The 18,243-nt window shown below is 30.3% G+C and overlaps 1 pseudogene; it reads left to right on the top strand.

Annotated features, from left to right (window-relative positions):
• The first annotated feature begins 647 nt into the window (after window positions 1-647).
• Window positions 648-14,408, top strand: LOC120582563 (40S ribosomal protein S8-like; annotated as a pseudogene).
• The last annotated feature ends 3,835 nt before the right edge of the window (window positions 14,409-18,243 follow it).

The raw sequence follows: 18,243 nt of genomic DNA, 5'->3' as shown, positions 1-18,243 counted from the left end.
CCATTAATCAAATATCAATAATTATAAAATATTTCACATTTTAAGAGTGTATTCTCTACAATAAAATTTAATCAGAAATAAATAACAGAAAGTTACCTAGAAAATTCTCAAATATTTAGAAGCAAAATAACAACTTCTAAATGACATGTGTTAAATAAGAAATTAAGGAAATTATTATAAGAACAAGTTAGAATAAATTTTTAACTAAAAATCAATGACAAACACATATGAATGTTTGTGGGATGCAGCTAAAAAGTTCTTACAGGATATAGTGCAAAACTCCTATGTTAGGAAATAAAAAATTATGCAAAGCCAATAACATAAGCATCCTCCTTAAGAAACATAAAAAGAACAAATTAAATTCATAGCAAATAGAATAAAGAAATGATTAAGAACACAATACATGAAATAGAAAATTTTTTAAAAATCTAATAGAAAAAGATCAATGAATCAAAAAGCAAGTTCTTAGAGAAAATTGATAAACTTCACACATTCTAGCCAGACTTGTGAAGGAAAAAGAGAGAAGACACACTTTACCAACATCAGGACTGAGTGAGTGAACATCAATACAAATCCTGTAGACATTAAAAGTATTATTAAAATAATATTAACTAATGCATACAAATGAATTCAAGAACTTAGGTGACATGGACAAATTTCTTGAAGGACAAAAGCTACTCAAGTTCTCCCAAGAAGTAACAGGTAATCTGAATAGCCCTATAGTTTTTCTTTTTTTAATTAATCAATTAATTAATTATTTTTTTACGATGCCCTATAGTTTTTAAGAAATTGAATTTGTAGTTAAATTTTTCCAGTAAACTATCAGGCCTAAATGACTTTATTGAATTCCAGCAAAGGTTTAAAATAGAAATAATGCCAAGCATACACACCCACACAAACTGACACACTCAATTACACATTGATTTAAATAACTATTCAGGTATAACTAAAATTTACAGAAATTTTAGAGAGATTTGTATATAGTCAATTATGTGGTTTCTGCGTCATTTCTGCCTCCATTTTTTTTTTTTGCTTTTTTTTTCCACTCTCTCTTCGTACTTTTTTCTCCCTCTTAGAAGAAAACTTTATCTTATTTGTTGCTCTTGTTTGATTTGTTTGCTACCCTTGTATAATCAGAATGATTTCCCAACCATTCTCGCTGTTTCAATCATATCTTTATAATCTACTTTCTTTTACAATCTATTTATCAAAGTATCCCTTCAAATGAAAGTTCTGGTTTCTGTAAATATATAAATTTCAATCTCAACTTGATATCTTACTAAAATTATCAAATCTAGCTAGAAAAAGGAAAATAGAGAAGGAGGAAAGAGAATGAGAATGAAAATGACAGGAATTCAGTATTCTGCTCCTTTATATTTTCATGCTATATGAATATGATATAAATATCTATTGTCTATTGCCTACTAAAAAAGATTACAAGAAAACCTACCTTCAAAAGAGATATTTAATACTTTGCATGAGATATATTATTTATTAACATCATGTCTATTATGTATTATACAATATTCAAATTTGTATATACTCGTTTGTTTTAGATTTTTATTTTCTATGTGTTCTTAATCTTTGATATTCTTTCTGGGTAGCAACTGTTGAAAAATTATTATATTCTCAGTTGTTGCTTATGGATTAAAAAATGCTCTGTGGGTACTGAGGCAAATCAAATTCTCATGTCAATTTATTCAAAACACCATTTGTTTCTTAATTTTACAGGTCATAACTTCTAAAGTTCTACTTTACCTGAATGAATAAACAGGTATAATTTTATTCTGTGATAAATGTTAAAAGCATAAAAATATGACAAGACAAGATTTCCCAAACTATTGAGGCTTATAAAATTAACTCGGGTAATTTTTATTTTGTTATCTTATGACAACTCCAGATGACTAATGTGTCAAATAATTGTGATGCTTAGATCCCTGGAGTCATATGTTTAACAAACAAAGATATGTAATCAGTTCTCTAATGTACTGATTTGTGTGATTTGTTTTATGTGATTGCCTTGGTTCTTTAACATTATTGGATAGTGTAGCTTATCCATTTTTGAATAGAGAGTAAAATTTAAAATAAGTTTTTGGTTATATAAACAGGAAAAAATAAACAATAAAAATGATACGCATTTCAAATGTAATATCTTTTGATCTACAAATAATAAAACATATTGCAGTCAGAAAATATAGAGTTCTAAAGAAGAGATGAATATTCAAGTGGCCTGAATAGTTTTTCTATAACAGATTAAATATTTTTCCTTTTAAAAGTCCGCCTGCTATTGCTTTTTTTTTTTTGTAAAAAACAACAGCAACAAAAAAGTTGTAAGACTCTATATGAGGTGAGCCTTATAAAAAAATCATACTATTTTGTTTTTTCTTGGTCTCAATAATATTACATCATTTTTAGACGTATTTACTTTTCGGTAGAGGCATTATTTGGTACTCTAATAATTTATATCTATAAAATATTTATTTATTCTTATTTTTGCTAATTTTTCAAATCACTTACTCTGCTTAATGAAACAACTTATTAAACTTGTCAATACAGTGAAGATTCCATGATATAATTACTCTGCTTGATTATTCTAATTATTAATTAAAAAACATTCTGATAATTGCATTTAATGAATCGTGTGATTCTTTTCTATTCTTGTTTGCTGAGTTTTTTTATAAACAGGTATTAATAATCTTTTAACATCATTCCTATATATATTAGATTATCATTTCTTCTGTAATTTGTTAATCTATGCTAATCTATTAATCCTCAACTCTTGATTTACTACCAAAAATATAATCAATATATACATGTGTACTTGTTAAGTGAAGATCATATTAAAGTACTGATGATGTTGGAAGGGGGCACAAAATACAATTACACTGTGTAATCTCAGGTATAGGCGTCTATCCTCCACTACCAAATTCTTGTGCTCCATTCACTGGTGCCCATACTATAGGGACAGTTAGTATAGGTGAAAGGTGATGGCTTTCTCCTGCCACTCCATGCCTAGCAGCTGTGGAAATCCACTAGTACTAGACTCACCAGGTGTCAAATCCCTTTGGTCATGATCTGGCTAATTCCCTGTGGAACCACCTTGGAGGTAAAACCCCAGTATTCACCAGTCCGAGAGGGAAGGCGACTATTCTGTGTATCTTCAGATTTTTCCTTTTCTAGGAATATTTAAAGCTAGTAATATTTTCCCCAGTTATTCTTGTAGCAGCAACATATTTCGATATGTTAAAAGTCATTTATTTTATTTTTAAACTTTCCAACTGCAATATGGTCTATAATACTGTAGCTATCTCGAAATATGATTTACCAGTAATTCATAATTATTTACTTCTAAATTACTTGTACTTTACAGTGAGGAAAGAGTTTATAGAACACTAATTCTTTAGAATTCATAGATTTATGGCCTCATATTTTATCATGTAAAATTTTTGGCTACACATAGCTGAAAGCAATTGCTAACTTTATACTGTCTTGAAATGCTTAAGTACAACTGAGTCTCAGTTCTTCCATTTAAATATTAGCTGTTGGGATTTTTATTATATTCATCAGTTTATTTAAACAGAGGATAAACACAAAGACTCCTGTAGAATTGTGGTGTACCTTTCTTAATTTCAGAACTATTTATTAAGAATCATTATTTAATAGGGTATATATGAGTATAATTTTATAGTTCTCCACAAATGACTGTGATAAAAAATTCTAGTTATGTACCACCAGAATAAGCAAACAAGAATTTTTTTTTTCTGAATTTATTATTTTATTATTTCCTTTGCTTTGAAGAAAACCAAAGTTTTGCCACCCTGAAGCTGCCTTTTCAGATAATGATTTTAAGCTATTTGTTAAAAAATAAGACTCAAAAAGAACTTTTAATCCTTCCCCTTCTTCCCTAAGACATTCAGATACAGAGGCCTACTCTAGAAAGGGAATCTTGGGAAGTTTCTTTAGCCTAATTTGAATTAAGTATGGTGAATAGGAGGGCTTCAGGTGAGGGCCTGCTAGCTGGATACCCACTTTCTGTCCCATTGTTTCAGAGTTCACCAGTAAGAATTTGCTACATGTATCCTGCTTTCCCTCAACTACCTGTAAATCATCCATTTTTATGTCTAAAATCTAAGACTCATCTTGCCTCCTTTTCTCCTTTATCAAAATTGTCATATATACCCAATATTGCCTCACTGTCTTTGGAATGTTCATGCTTATGTGAATTTCCATGAACATGTATTAAACTTGTGATTTTCCCCTGTTAATCTGTCTCTGTTAATTTAATTATTAGCCTAATAAGAATGTACAAGATGGGAAGAAATGAATTATTTTTTTTAGCTCCAGCAGCTACACAAAGAAAAATCAAATTGAGTAAAAGGTAAGCACATAAAGTACATAGAAGAAAATTACCAAGAAACGTTTTATCGCTTGAGTAAATTAGTGATATTTTCCTATTGTATATAAAATAAGAGATGGATAACTATGTAGACAAGCTACTTTTCTGGGTTATAAAACATATTAGAACATTTATATTGGGAAAGACTAATTTTTTTTTCTTTTTAATGAAGACTCATTAAAATGTCTTGGCCTATACAAATATAGTAATATAAAATGTGGTATTGGAATGGCCTAAGATATTAAAATTATTGGAACAGAATAAGCAGAATAGAAAATGTATAAGAATCTAAGAATAAAACTTAAGTATATCTAATTCTAATATATATTAATTAAGTATCTTATAAAATTTGTCAAAGCATATGCAATCATAAAATGTATAATGCAAAGAAATACAGTGTGACAGAGTGAAATGCTAGGTTTCTCTTTGACTTCATCTTGTTCAATCCTGCATTGTTCCCATCATCTTCCATCTAATAGCTTCTGCTTAGTCTTGCATGCAGACATGCTAACCATTAAAGAAATTCTGCTTGTGGCTTGAGTTTTACAAAAAGCACCTTTCTCATTTACCCTTCCCTTGACATAAAAGAAACCTGAACTCTGTAGGTCTTTTTTTTTTTCATTTTTTTTTAATTCTGTATTCTGTACTTTCCTAAGATGAATTTAAGGAACTAGTAAGACTCCCATCTTTTCAGTTGTCAAATTCTTGATCAATAAACCTTTTGTTAGGTAGCTAGTCAGACATGAGTGACAGAGGAACAAAGAAATAGGGGCTCAGCTCAGTAACCATAGAAACTTCCCTTGAAGACCTTCCTTAAGGACTTCCCAGAAATACCTCTCTTTTAGAGTTATAAATTACTCCAAATTCTAGAGCACAAAAGGCCATAAAAGCTGCTGGCTTAAACCAGTTACAAACGCATGCCCAGAAAGTACTGCCCATAACTTCAGCTTCGTTATACCATCATTATAATTTCATGACTATGCCTAGAAGTTCATGAATTTAATTATAGCAGATTGAAATCTGGGTGCACACATGTGCACTAGGCAAAGTTATTGCCTAGTGTCAATCAGGTGTCAGTCAAAATGACCTCACTTGTCAATCCTCTAGGAATGCCTTTGGAACCACTCATCATAGCCAAAATATAAGGTGGACTTTCCTATGTCTGGGTTCTTTTTGCTCTTTGGGGCTCTCCTCCCTCTTTGGTGACCTTTTGTGGCCTTTTTGCCCTTCTGTAGCCATTTTGGCCCCTTTGTGTTGGTTACAGTGCTGAGATCACGTGCCTCCTTGGGATATTCTTTGTCTTTCTAAAATATACTTTTAATAAAACTATTAAATCTCAACGATCTGTGATTCATCAGTGTCATTTGAGGAAGAACAGAGGAAAAATGTTAACTACACGTCTGCGCCATTGTTATCCCTCTTCCTCCCCTCTACTGTTGGGGTGACATCAAATTCCAACCGGCCCCGACACTTTCTTTACTCCAAACTCTGATATTTTGAGTTTTTGCCTATCGAAGTGTCAGGCACATGGACTTTGGACTAGTAACAAGAGAACTAAGAAGTTACTTAATCTAACAATTTCTTTGTATCTTAAATGATAAGACCCACAGAGTAGAATAGATCTGCCCCAAATCAATTACTTAATAACTGAATGGAGAAAATAAAAGTCTTCTGAAACTAAGCACTACCTATGACATCACTGTAAGCTTCTTAGCGTTTTATTTTATATTTACTACGCAAATTATAAATTATTATTTGGCAATCACAACAACTGCATTGTAGCATATTGGACTCTGATACATCAGATCTTATCAAAAGCCTCTAATCCATTCAGGCACAATTGCTAGAAATATGCATTGATCCACAGGTGAAAGAGATGGTGAAACTCCAAAAACAAATAACATCAGGAGATTCAGTAACACCCTTAGACCTGAAGGGACAAGGGGAGGAAATGGTGTTTTCGGAATTGACATTTTCCCTGGAATATTGTTAGACTATTTCATTTGAGACACATTTCATAATTTTTTCAAGGTGTATTTTTATGTCTTACTTTATAATTTTTAAATGTAGGTATTTATCTCAATTTCTAATGTGCAATAATTTGTGTTAGAGAGAATGTCTTGTTTATTTTTGCATTATTCCGATACTAGAAACTAGGTTTTGCCCACAGTGAGTGCTCAGTATTTAATGATGTATTATATACATTAAAGAGAAAACTACAGGCCCCAAATGGTGTCACTTGTGCTAAAGCCCATAATCTAGATTAAATAAATACCTGAGCTAATTGCTATTTCAGCTTCTCTTTGTAATATAATCTTAATCAGTCTGACATTTTCTGATCAACACCAGTGAGGTGATCCGTCATGTGGGCCTGTTTCACCTCCTTCCCCCACCCCAATAGAAAGAAGAGGCAATCTGCCTGATAAAAACCTTTCCCACTCCCCCATAAGATGTCCTGATTTAAAAACAAGACTTTTTTTTAGTTAGTAGCTCCCTTGCCCTCCCCTTATTCCTATAAAAACTTTCCATTTTGTACAATTAAGATCACCCTTCTAATTGCAAGATGGGATGCTGCTTGATTCATGAATTGCTTAATAAAACCAACTAGATCTTCAGATTTACTCAGTTAAAATTTTTTTAACACATATTAGATATAATTTATATATACGTCGATCTGAATTTCAGATATTATTTTTCACAAAGCCCAAGTTTCGCAGTGTTAATGTTTTGAGAAATATGACTTAAATAAATGTATTTCTTATAGTTCCTCCCAGATATCACATTTGCACTGAACAAGAAAAATTGCACTGAACAAGATAAACAGGCAAAGAAGACTATAATGAAGACTATTGCAATAGGAAGAAGAGGTTGATCTGAACTCCTTAGAAACGAAAGGACAGCCGTGAGATTTTTAGATCAGGGTGAGCTTGTGAAAAAATACAGAAAGATATAAGTGGGAAGATTGGCCAATGTGACTACCATCTGCCTTTGCAAATTAGCATTTACCAATTCAGGCTCCTATTCTCCCAGAGAGATTGAGAGATAGTGGCCCAACTTTTTTGATACATACATTTCAAAAACATGTCTCCCAGGTTCTGGACAAAGACATTCTTCAGGTGTAAAGCCGCCAAGTGGTTGAGAGAATATTTACAACCCAATGGGACAATGGTAAATTGCAAGTTTTCTAAAGTAAAAGTTCTAAGAAAAGGAATGTCAGAGGCCTACAATCAGGAGGAAACCTAACTAAGCTTTAGTTAATCTGCGAGAAACATTAAGATATCTTGATCATTTAACTACGTAGGGAGTTAATTTGAAAGAATGAAATTATTATAGTCAGAATCTCTATTTTTTTAGCATAAATATTAGAACAGAGTTTTTTAAAGAGGACTAGTACCCCATGGTGAACATTTGGAAAATTCTGACATAATTTATACAGTTATTGATAAAATATTAAAGATGTTATGCAAATGGGATAGTTAATATCTTTCTTCCAGGAATAGTTTTACAATAAAGCCTAAAATACTAAAATAAAAATCCTCTAAACTAAATTTCATTTCTAGTATAACATTAAAACTTATGTATTATAAAAAAAAATATTAAGCCTTATCAATAGCATTTTTTACAACTGCTATGTAATTTCTCATGTATTCCATTATTACCTATATAATTATTCATTCACATTAAAAATGAAAACATACCTATAGATAGAAAGAAAAGTGAGAGATAAAGTAGGAAATGAACACATTTGAAAAGAGAGCATTATTAGCACATAGCTGATGTGGAAATGCATAAAATAAACACATTTATTTCTTAATTCTTATATGGTCTGCTAGTTTCCAGCAATAATTTGAAAGAAAATTTTCAATCTTGAGTAATGGCAAATTCATACATATATTCATACAGAAAAAGACTCATTACCTGCAGTATACACAGTCTGTGCCCTCTCATGTGTTAAAAATGAATTTACTTGCTACACATCTTTTATAAAGAATGTTGAAAATATAATTGTATTGAAATTGGAAATATTTTTCATAAGAACTTTATATGCCAATAAATACACATAAAAAGAGAATATCTTTAAAAATTTAAATGGCAGCATTAATAGAGAAAAATAGTGTATAAATATATTTTAAGATGCTTTAATTGTCTCTTAAGGATATCTCTCATACTTAGAGAACAAATATGATGTAATTGTTAAGGTGGAACTTGTATATGAACAAAGAATATACTTATTTTATTCTTTTTAATTTTATTACTATAACATAAATAATGAATTTTGATTAAATACAAATCTTAAGGATGTGGACAATTCAGTGTAATACAGTACAGATACTTCTCTACTTAGCTATAATATTTCTCTAGTGGCCTTATTCATTCTCTTTTCCAAGTAGGAAATAAATATGCTCTGAAATATGTTTTCATAAATACGTGATCTAAAATATATTTTTCAAATTGGATTTCATTTTTAGGAGCATGAAATTCAGTCTGAATTGTTCTAATGAGAATATAAGCATGAATAAAAAAAGGTTTACCAAAATTTACAAGAAAAAAATCAAGAATAATTACATGGCAAATTATTAAGTAAAATTATTGAGGTGATGATTTCCTGGGAAGAAATTACTAATATAGTTTTAGTAATTTGTAGATAAATTAGTGTAAAAATAAGTATAGGGAAAAAAAATTGGTAAAATTGTCAAAAATAAAGCTGCCAGTATCAGATGATTCAGTAATTAAAACACACACACACACACGCACACACACACATACAAAACAAGAAAGCAGTTGTCTAGCATAGAACTAATGACCTAGAAAAATAGCATAAAAATATTTATACTAATATTAGCTACACATAAACCAAATCTAATGCTTTAAAATTATATTTTATAAAATAGAAGGTTAAAGTTTTTAATACAAAGTTCAATGTTACAATATCTATTAATTATTTAACCAGTATATTATTCAGAAAATGTATTGAAAAAATGCATATGAAAAAATATACTTCATGGTATTATTTTAATTTATTTAAATTGAGTCTCAACATAGAGTAATATATGCAGATTAATGTAAAATATTCATATTTTAATGGGAAATAGAATGAAATATGTAGTTACCACAGGTAGAAAAAATATAATTCATCACTCAAAAATGTACATCTAAGAATATGAAACTAAACATAATAAACTACAGAAATTGAGGGAATTACTTATAATAAAATCAGAATCCATCGTGAAACGTCATATGCTCCTAAACAGGAAAATCAAATGTAAATATGTAGTCCATATTCATCTTCCACATACACATATGACTTTAACTATATTACTTTAAGAATCCTGTTTCTAAGATTATATTTTGATGGGACTGGGAAGGTGTTTCAGTTGTTAATACTTTTTATAATAACAAATTGCCAAGAACTGGTTGGAATTACGGAAGCCATAATATGAGATCTCTGATTCAATACATATCTAAAACTTTACAATAGTCAAATAAGTACATAGCTGCATTAATACTGATTGTATATAAATTGTTTTTTAAATCAAGTCTATTTAGTGTAGTAGCTATTTACTTAGAAAATATCTTCAATAATAGAAAAATAATTGAATTACAATTTGGGGGTCAAAAAATGTTACTCTAAACATTTTAATTCTGAGAAGCCATGAATGAGATATTTGAAAAGTTTTCTTTGAACTGAAAATTATTGCAAATGACCAACTCTCTTTTTTGAGGCTTTGCCATACAAAATTATGTACACATGAATAGTATTTTGTGCATCTTTATCTGTTCCTGTATACACACACATGTACGTATGGTATTGACATTAAAAACAACTTTTATGAAACCAAATTTGTTGTTTCCTATTCTCTGTGCTTTTCCATAATAATGGAGAGGACTAGCAGTAATTTACAAAGTAGTGGAAAAATAAAAGCAGTGTATTTTCCTCACATGTCCCTCGCAGGAAGGTCACATGAGATGTTTATGTCAATTGGGTGAGTCATGGCTCTTCCAAGACGACCCGAAAATTTTCTCTGAATTCTTCAAAAAATATTCTTCTTCTTTCATTGCAGGACATAGAGGTTATAACAGATCTTTTGCTAATACCCTCTTGGATTACTGTCCTGTCTCTGAAATATTTATACCCACGTTTTTGTAAATTATCTGTTTTAAATAAACTCTGCTCAATTTTCCTTCTCTTAAGTAGGAAAACCTATTTTTTTTTTTTATCAGGAACCTAAGCAGTACAGTTACTGGTACCAGAAATGGACTGAAAAAATAGAACACCTGAGTAGGATCCTGGGATTGTCTCAAACTACCTTACTAGTTTCTCTTGCTGATTCTTCACCTCTCCCTTAATTGAAATCTTTGGCTTCAAGGGGTAGGGCCCTACTAACAGATAAAGTAGGAAAAAATTCATGATCCTGATTCAGAGATAGATCAAATAAGTATGCTGGTTAGCAGCTTCTTGTGGATAGTCGCTGAACTAATATCTCAATAATGTTTTTGAAATGAGTGTTAAAGAGGAATTCTCCAGCTAGCAGATAGTTGACTTTACTGGTTCTCTACTTTGTGTGATTGGAGAAATTATCTGAGTTTAAGATCCACATGAAATTATGGATTAGCTAGTTTTCCAGAGAGCAGGAAAGAACAAAACTATTTTTTTTTTTTTACAAGAAGTTTTGGGGAAGAGGCTCTGAGAATGAGCACAAAATGAAGATATTCAATTTAAAGTAAATGCCCCAAACTTGTCATACATGTCAGAATAGCTTTTGAATACTTAAGTAGACAAAGTAACCTCCCCTGTGGATATATATGAGACTTCTTCCCTAACTACCCCATTCTTGATCATTGGGCCCAGACCAAAAAAAAGCCATAGTGAAGGAAAAAGCATAAATGGATAAACATTCTCTTTCCATCAACAAAGCAAATTGGACTTCTGTCACAGCAGCATGTTCACCACATTAACAACAGAGTCAAATCCTAAGCTGTTGGTATGACACCATACCCCAGGATGATAAGTTACTTTGTTAGTGGCAGGTGGATTCTTTTGATGGGCCAAGCGAAAACAGGAGAATATAAAAATGGCTGGTGAAAGAAGTCAGTTGTAATTATCAACATGGGGGGGTTGTGACAAGCTTTGAGATGGGTATGTAACACATTTTACGTCTTTAATTATCTTTATTTATTTATTTTTCCTATTCATTCATTCATTAATTCATTCATTTAACCTTATTGAAGAATACAGTAATGGCTAATATGTTAGTTTTTAAATTAGAGCAAAACTTGATTATTATTCACCTCTCTTTGGAGTCACCTATCTTTGTGACTACTTTTCATTGGGAATACATTATATTAACCTAAACTAAAAACAGGTGGATAATAAAGAAAAAAGAGAATGATTATGCTAGATATTTTTCATTTGACTTTTTTTATCCACTTTTCATTCTTCTCGATTCTGCTCTCTTCCCTGAAAGACTGACTTGTATGAACCACATCAATATGTTCCCATATCTTTTGACTCCAGTTTGGTGTTAACCAATGAGAAAATTAGAAAAGGAAAGGAAATAGTTTAGTGAATTGGTTTTCTGGCTTCCTTACAAAATAAGCATTTCATAATTACTTTATATATTGATTAATGAAGCAAATAAAACTAGGCAAATTATAGTTTTCTTAAATCAAGGAATATTTTCAACAAGTCCTTTGGTTAAAAAAAAAATACACACAATAATACACACACAATACACATACAATACAATAATACAATACTAACACTCTCTCTCTCTTAAGGAAAACTAATTGTTTATAAATAACCAATAAGTTACTATTTATAATTTACTTTCATATTAATTAAGGTCAAAATGTATTATCGAATTATCAAAATAACATTGATAATTTGAAGTAAGGGGCACTGGTTTATCATTGATTTGCTTTTAAATGAGATAGTAACAGTTAAGAAACTACTTCCAGTAAAATTAATTGCTCACAAACCCCTCTCATTATATTTGTCACCTAATGCATATTAATCTAAACAACATTTTAAGAATGTCTTAACTCCTTATTCAAATAGAGAAAACTATTAAAAAGGATTTAGTTTGTCTTTTTTGTTCTGTTAGCTTTATTTATTTTTTTCAGACAAGTTATTTTTACATAGTTTGAACACAGACAGACACGAGTAGTTTTTAGAAGGGAATGCCTTTAAGAATTGCTTCTGGGATGATCTGCTATAGACAGAGACCCCTAGTAAGCTACTGAGAAGCCGCTGTTAGAAATTTATGGTTGGAATAGAGAAGTGGGTTGGAAAGGGGAGTAGTAGTTCTTAAAAGAAGAGATAATTCTACTCTCAGAAAAATGGAGAGTTGATAGAGTTAACAGAAACATTCAACAAAGAATTAAAGATGGGGAAATATGATCAGTATATATTTTCTCTAAAATAAAATGTTTTAAATTTAGGAAAATTGCTCTCTGATCCACTATAATTCCAAGTTTTCAGTATTTTGCACATGCAAACATTTAGAGCACTGATTCAATTATCTATAAATGCCTTGGCGGCATAAATAATTTTATGTTTGGTGTGGAGAGAGTGGAAGAGTGAAGATGGATGGATGTTGTAGCAAAAATAAATAGATAAAAATAAACCATTTTATCTTACAGAAGCATATCTGCCCTTTGCTTTACCAGTTTTATTGTAATACATTCAGAGAGAAAATTTTGTTTTGAAACCTACTTCTGATATATTTATAGTTTCTACTGATGTCTAAAGAGTTTGGGCCTTTTTGTGGAATTGGGACAATGAAAAAGTACCCCACTTATCTGTGATTTTACCCTATAATAACTTTCAAAATTTCAAGAGAAAAGAATCCTTTTTTATGATGCAACGTGAATAAAGCTGAATGACCCTGTTGAATTATGGTTTAGATTTGGTTTATTTTGTAAACTGCTCAGTTTGCAACATAGTGCTCAGTAAAGAGATGGTCTACTCTTTTCATTAAAATTCCTCTTTAAAAATCCATGGTTTTATGCACTCACTGAACCTTAACTTTTCCTTTAGGTTACTGGTAATGGCTTACCAATGGGATAAACTGTGACTCATGAAATATACCATGGTGTTGTTCTATATTTTTATAGATAACCAGAAAACTAGAATTTTTTTTACAATCTCTGAGTTCCTGTGCATTGTGGCTTTTATAAAGTCAAGTATTAATTATATATTGAATATTATGAAAGTAATTTCATAAAAAATCAATTTCTAAATAGCTTATTTTAAAAGTTGATTTTACTTTACATGGAAATGCTGTAATAAATAATGTTTACATACCATATATATGTATATATGTGTGTATATATATATATATAAGAAAACAGATACTTATGATAGTCAAAAAATAAATAAAATCAAACTGAAGAAAGGTAGTACAACAGAATACATTGTTATGTTTAACCAGAAATCTACTACTTAAGAAAAATAATCTTTTCCTCTGTGCAGCTGGCGTGGAACTATGGATTGGCCCCTACTGCATACAGACAGTTCATGTTTGGGGAGGCCAGAAGAAGTGCCCAGCCTTGAGGCTGAAGGTGGAGAATTTCTACCTGGGCTCTGATTGCTGTATGCTCAAAATATGAATTATTGACATTGTCTACAATGCATCCAAGAACAAACTGGCTTGCACCAAGACCCTAGTAAAGAACTACATCATTCTCATTGACAGCGTGCCCTACCGACAGTGCTAGCATCTCACTATACACTGTTCCCAGGCCCCAAGAAGCGAGCCAAGCTGACTCTTGAGGAGGAAGGGATTTAAACAAAAAATGATGAAGAAAATTCAGAAGAAATATGATGAAAGGAAAAAAGAATGCCCAAATTAACAGTCTTCTATGGGAGCAGTTATGGCAGGGCAAGCCTCTTACATGCACCACTTCAAGACAAGGACAGTGCGGCCGAGCAGATGGCTATGTACTTGTACTAGGAGGCAAGTAACTGGAGTTCTATCTGAGGAAAATCAAGGCCCAGAAAAGCAAATAAATCCTCCCGCCTCCCATCTTAGCTCATGTAATAAAGATGTTTATTGGTGAAAAAATAATAATTTTCAATAGATAATTAGGTCAATATAAATATATACATGTTGTAAGAAACTACCATGATATGAGAAATATTTAGAGAGAGTTCTGGGTCTTTTACATAACTTTATAACTTTTGTCACATGTATTTATATAACTTTTGACAACTGCATTGGGGTGAATTGTGATGCAATGACAAACCAAAGAACACTAAGGACTGCTGGAAACAACCAGAAGCCTAAAAGTGACAAAGTAATATTCTCCTCCAGAGCCTTCAGAGAGCATGACTCTGCTGACAACCTGATTTCTGAATTCTTGCCTACAGAAATGTGAGCAATAAATTTCTGTTGTTTTAAGGTACCACATTTGTTGTAATTTATTATGGGAGTCCTGGGAAACTAATACAACCATAATTATAAAGCTTGAATATATAAATAATTACTTTTTGGAAAAAATACCATACATTATGTTAAGCAGTGATTAATTTTACTCCTGTAACTACAGAGAAAATTGTGAAAATGCTGTTACTAAAAGAAAACTATATATATGTATATACATATATATCCTTATGTGTGTGCATATTTGTAGGTATATTACAAAAGAGACATGGTAAGTGATATAATGTGCTTAGGTTATTTGGGATAATTATGCTTGACTTGCAGATTAAAAGAAGCATCTAGGTGTACATATAGAAAAATTTAATTTTTAATTTACTATTTAAATATACTGATATTTGCAGGTCAGTTCTTAAAATTGAAGTTTTGATTTTCAAAGAATACCCAATGAATAATTTATGTCTGGTGCAAGGTGAGGTCCTAATAAATATCTGTAGATTTATACATGTAGTAGCTATCAAAATAAGTAAATAGGAAATCCCTCTTGCACACATTAAAAAAGTAATTTAAAAAAAGCAAAATTGTTTAATCCATGAAATTTAAAGCCGAGTTTTTAAGCTGTCTGTTAATTCTCCCAATAAAAGGATGTGATTTCTCCATTCTCTACCATCCAATAGCTCAATATATTTAATCAGATTGGAATTATTCTTTCCCATTGTTATTTGCACATAACATTGTCAACTAGATTATTTCTGCCTCTGGGATTTAACATTGTAAAACCAGTTCATGTCTTTATCAACATTACATTCACATAAGCATATCATATAATCTGTGCTTAATGTATGTTTTGAATTGAATAATAACTTTTATAACTGCCCTCTAGAATCAATATATATTCCAGATATAACTTGAAGCCAGTGAATATACACTTTATAACTGAACAAAATCAAAGTGATTAATAATGTATAATAGGCTTACCAGGGTTATTTTAACAATAAATTATTTCCAAGCTTAGTTAAAAGAAACATATGAATGTCTATATTATAAAATTCACTTAGGATTTCTTATTCTGTCACTGATTAGAATTGTGTCATGTCTGAAAAGCTACATTTTTTTTCAATTTATATGTTTTCTTTCTCAAATTGATAATTATGAAGATTACTTTAATTAAAGTTTGCAACATTCAGAATGTTGTATAAAATATACTTTGCTATTTATAAAAAATATCAGTGTATAACCATCGTGTTTGGTATTAGCTACCTCACAAACTAGCTGGTTCTAGTCTCATGTACTTGTTTTTTTGAAGGTGTTAATTTTAGTGTTTTTAGTCGTCTAAGTAGTATCCAAAGTATATGGTTAACATAAACATCAGCCAACAACATGGCTACATTTTTTTTTTTTTTACTGCAAGGCCAGGAACACAATGACATTTAAAAAATAAAAATAAAGAGTATTGATTTCAGTTTTTATTAGTTTTCAAACTAATTACTAGAACTGATGAGAAATAACATTTATATTTCAGAATCCTGAACCTACAGATGCCAAATGATTTGTAGATATATTTAATATTCAAAATAATCTGCCTAAACTCAAAATTACAAGGATTATTTGACTCTACCTCTTCTTGCATCTTGCTATGTGTATTTTAACGTTAATATGAGTTTTGTAGAATTCAAAGATGTTGTAATAGAAAGATAATATAAGTGTCTTTGTCAAGATTTTGTTTTTCTGTCTAGTTTAGATTGGCAGGTTCCCTGACTTCAACAGTATCATCAAAATAGTGTAGCTAATTAGAATTATCACTTACAAAAGGAAATTTCAATAGCTGTACATTTTATCTTGGGAAACTATGAGCAAAAATAAGGGAAGGACTAGTGAGAAGGATCCTAGTACCTGTAACACATAATAACTTTATTACAAGGTTTAAATAAGAGTAAATTTCATCTTAAATAGATGTTAAGAAAATTTATGTTAACAATAACTATCATACAAATGAAGACATTTACCTTCATAGTAATATAGAAATTTGATGGAAAGAAAAAACAACCAAGGCTATTCTAATTCAGCAATTCATACGCTGATTTATAACATTTAATACTTTTACTATTAAATGCAATTAGTATACAAAGTTTTAGAATAAGATATTTATTGAAAGGTAAAATGAGATATAAGACTTTTTTCTATTGGTTAGAATGTACTTTTTAAAAATAAAAACTGCTATTGTTATATGTAACCATTTTTATATGCATGAAATTCAATTAGTATCAGTAGAAAAATTCAAGTGTCAAATAATTTTTCAAGTCAATATGCACAAACATATTGAAACAGATTTTGCATATATGATTGTTAAACTCCTACCCAAGGAATTATTAATGTATCCTTAGCAGATGCTACTTCTTTTTTGAGGAAAGTGTGAGAATAAAATTTGACATGTTGCAAGTCACATGATCCAATCCAATAAGGTTGATTTAGGCATGAAAATGAGTCATACCCAAATTAGTAATTATTAAAAGAGATATGAATATGCATGTTGAAAAGCTAAATATATTTTCAAGATTTCAAAGACTTAAAATACTTGAAAGGTATCAATAAAAAAAAACTTTTATAATTCTAAGTCTACTTAATAAAATATTTTATAATGTTGACAATTCCACTAACCTTTCCACTGTGATTTCAAAAACATTATGTTATAACATTGTTAAAACAATGTATAAAACAAATAAGGTTTAAAACAGTCATTGCTTATTATTTTGAATTTAATTTTAAGACTCAAGAATATGTAAAAATGTACTTGTTTTATTTCTACTATCCATATATTTGATTTGAAGTCATATTATTCCTTAATTGTAAGTAAAATATTGTGATTCCCAATTCTTTTTAAACTGGGTATTAGAAACACAGAAGTCATGCATTATTTGTCATGACTTTTCATGAATATCACCTGAATATTTAAGAAAACATTTACAATTTTTGAGCAATTCACGTAACATGAAAAATACAAGAGTATTTTCATTGCATGATTTGAAAATTACCTACCTTTATTTTCAACTCATAATTGTTTTATATACTTCAAATATTTTATGATTCTTGTACTTTTCAATTGCCTGTCACACTAACAAAATTAATGACTTTCCCTGAAAAACTTTAGTATATTATCTATTGTTTAAGTTTCTGTTTGAAACATTTTTCTTAGTGTTTTCCTTTTGTATAAAGAGTACATCTTATGTCCTGTTTTCCTTGTCCTTAGTTACTGATTATTAATAAAAAAAATCACAAATATTTGCTGACGGATTTTACTATTATAGTTTCCTAACCTTAGACATCCCTTCGAAGACTGTTCTGGTATCTAGTTTCATGTAACAAACTGCCACAGAACATAGTGGGTTAAATTGTTGACAATTCACAGTTGAACAGTTCTCTCTTGGGATCTCACAAACTTGCAATCAAATGTCAGTTGCAGCTAGT

The sequence above is a fragment of the Pteropus medius genome, unplaced genomic scaffold, assembly GCF_902729225.1.
Source record: "Pteropus medius unplaced genomic scaffold, Ma_sr-lr_union100, whole genome shotgun sequence".
In the NCBI taxonomy this organism is placed as follows: domain Eukaryota; kingdom Metazoa; phylum Chordata; class Mammalia; order Chiroptera; family Pteropodidae; genus Pteropus; species Pteropus medius.
Note: the sequence above shows the minus strand (reverse complement) of the source record. Positions and strands in the feature narration are given on the sequence as shown.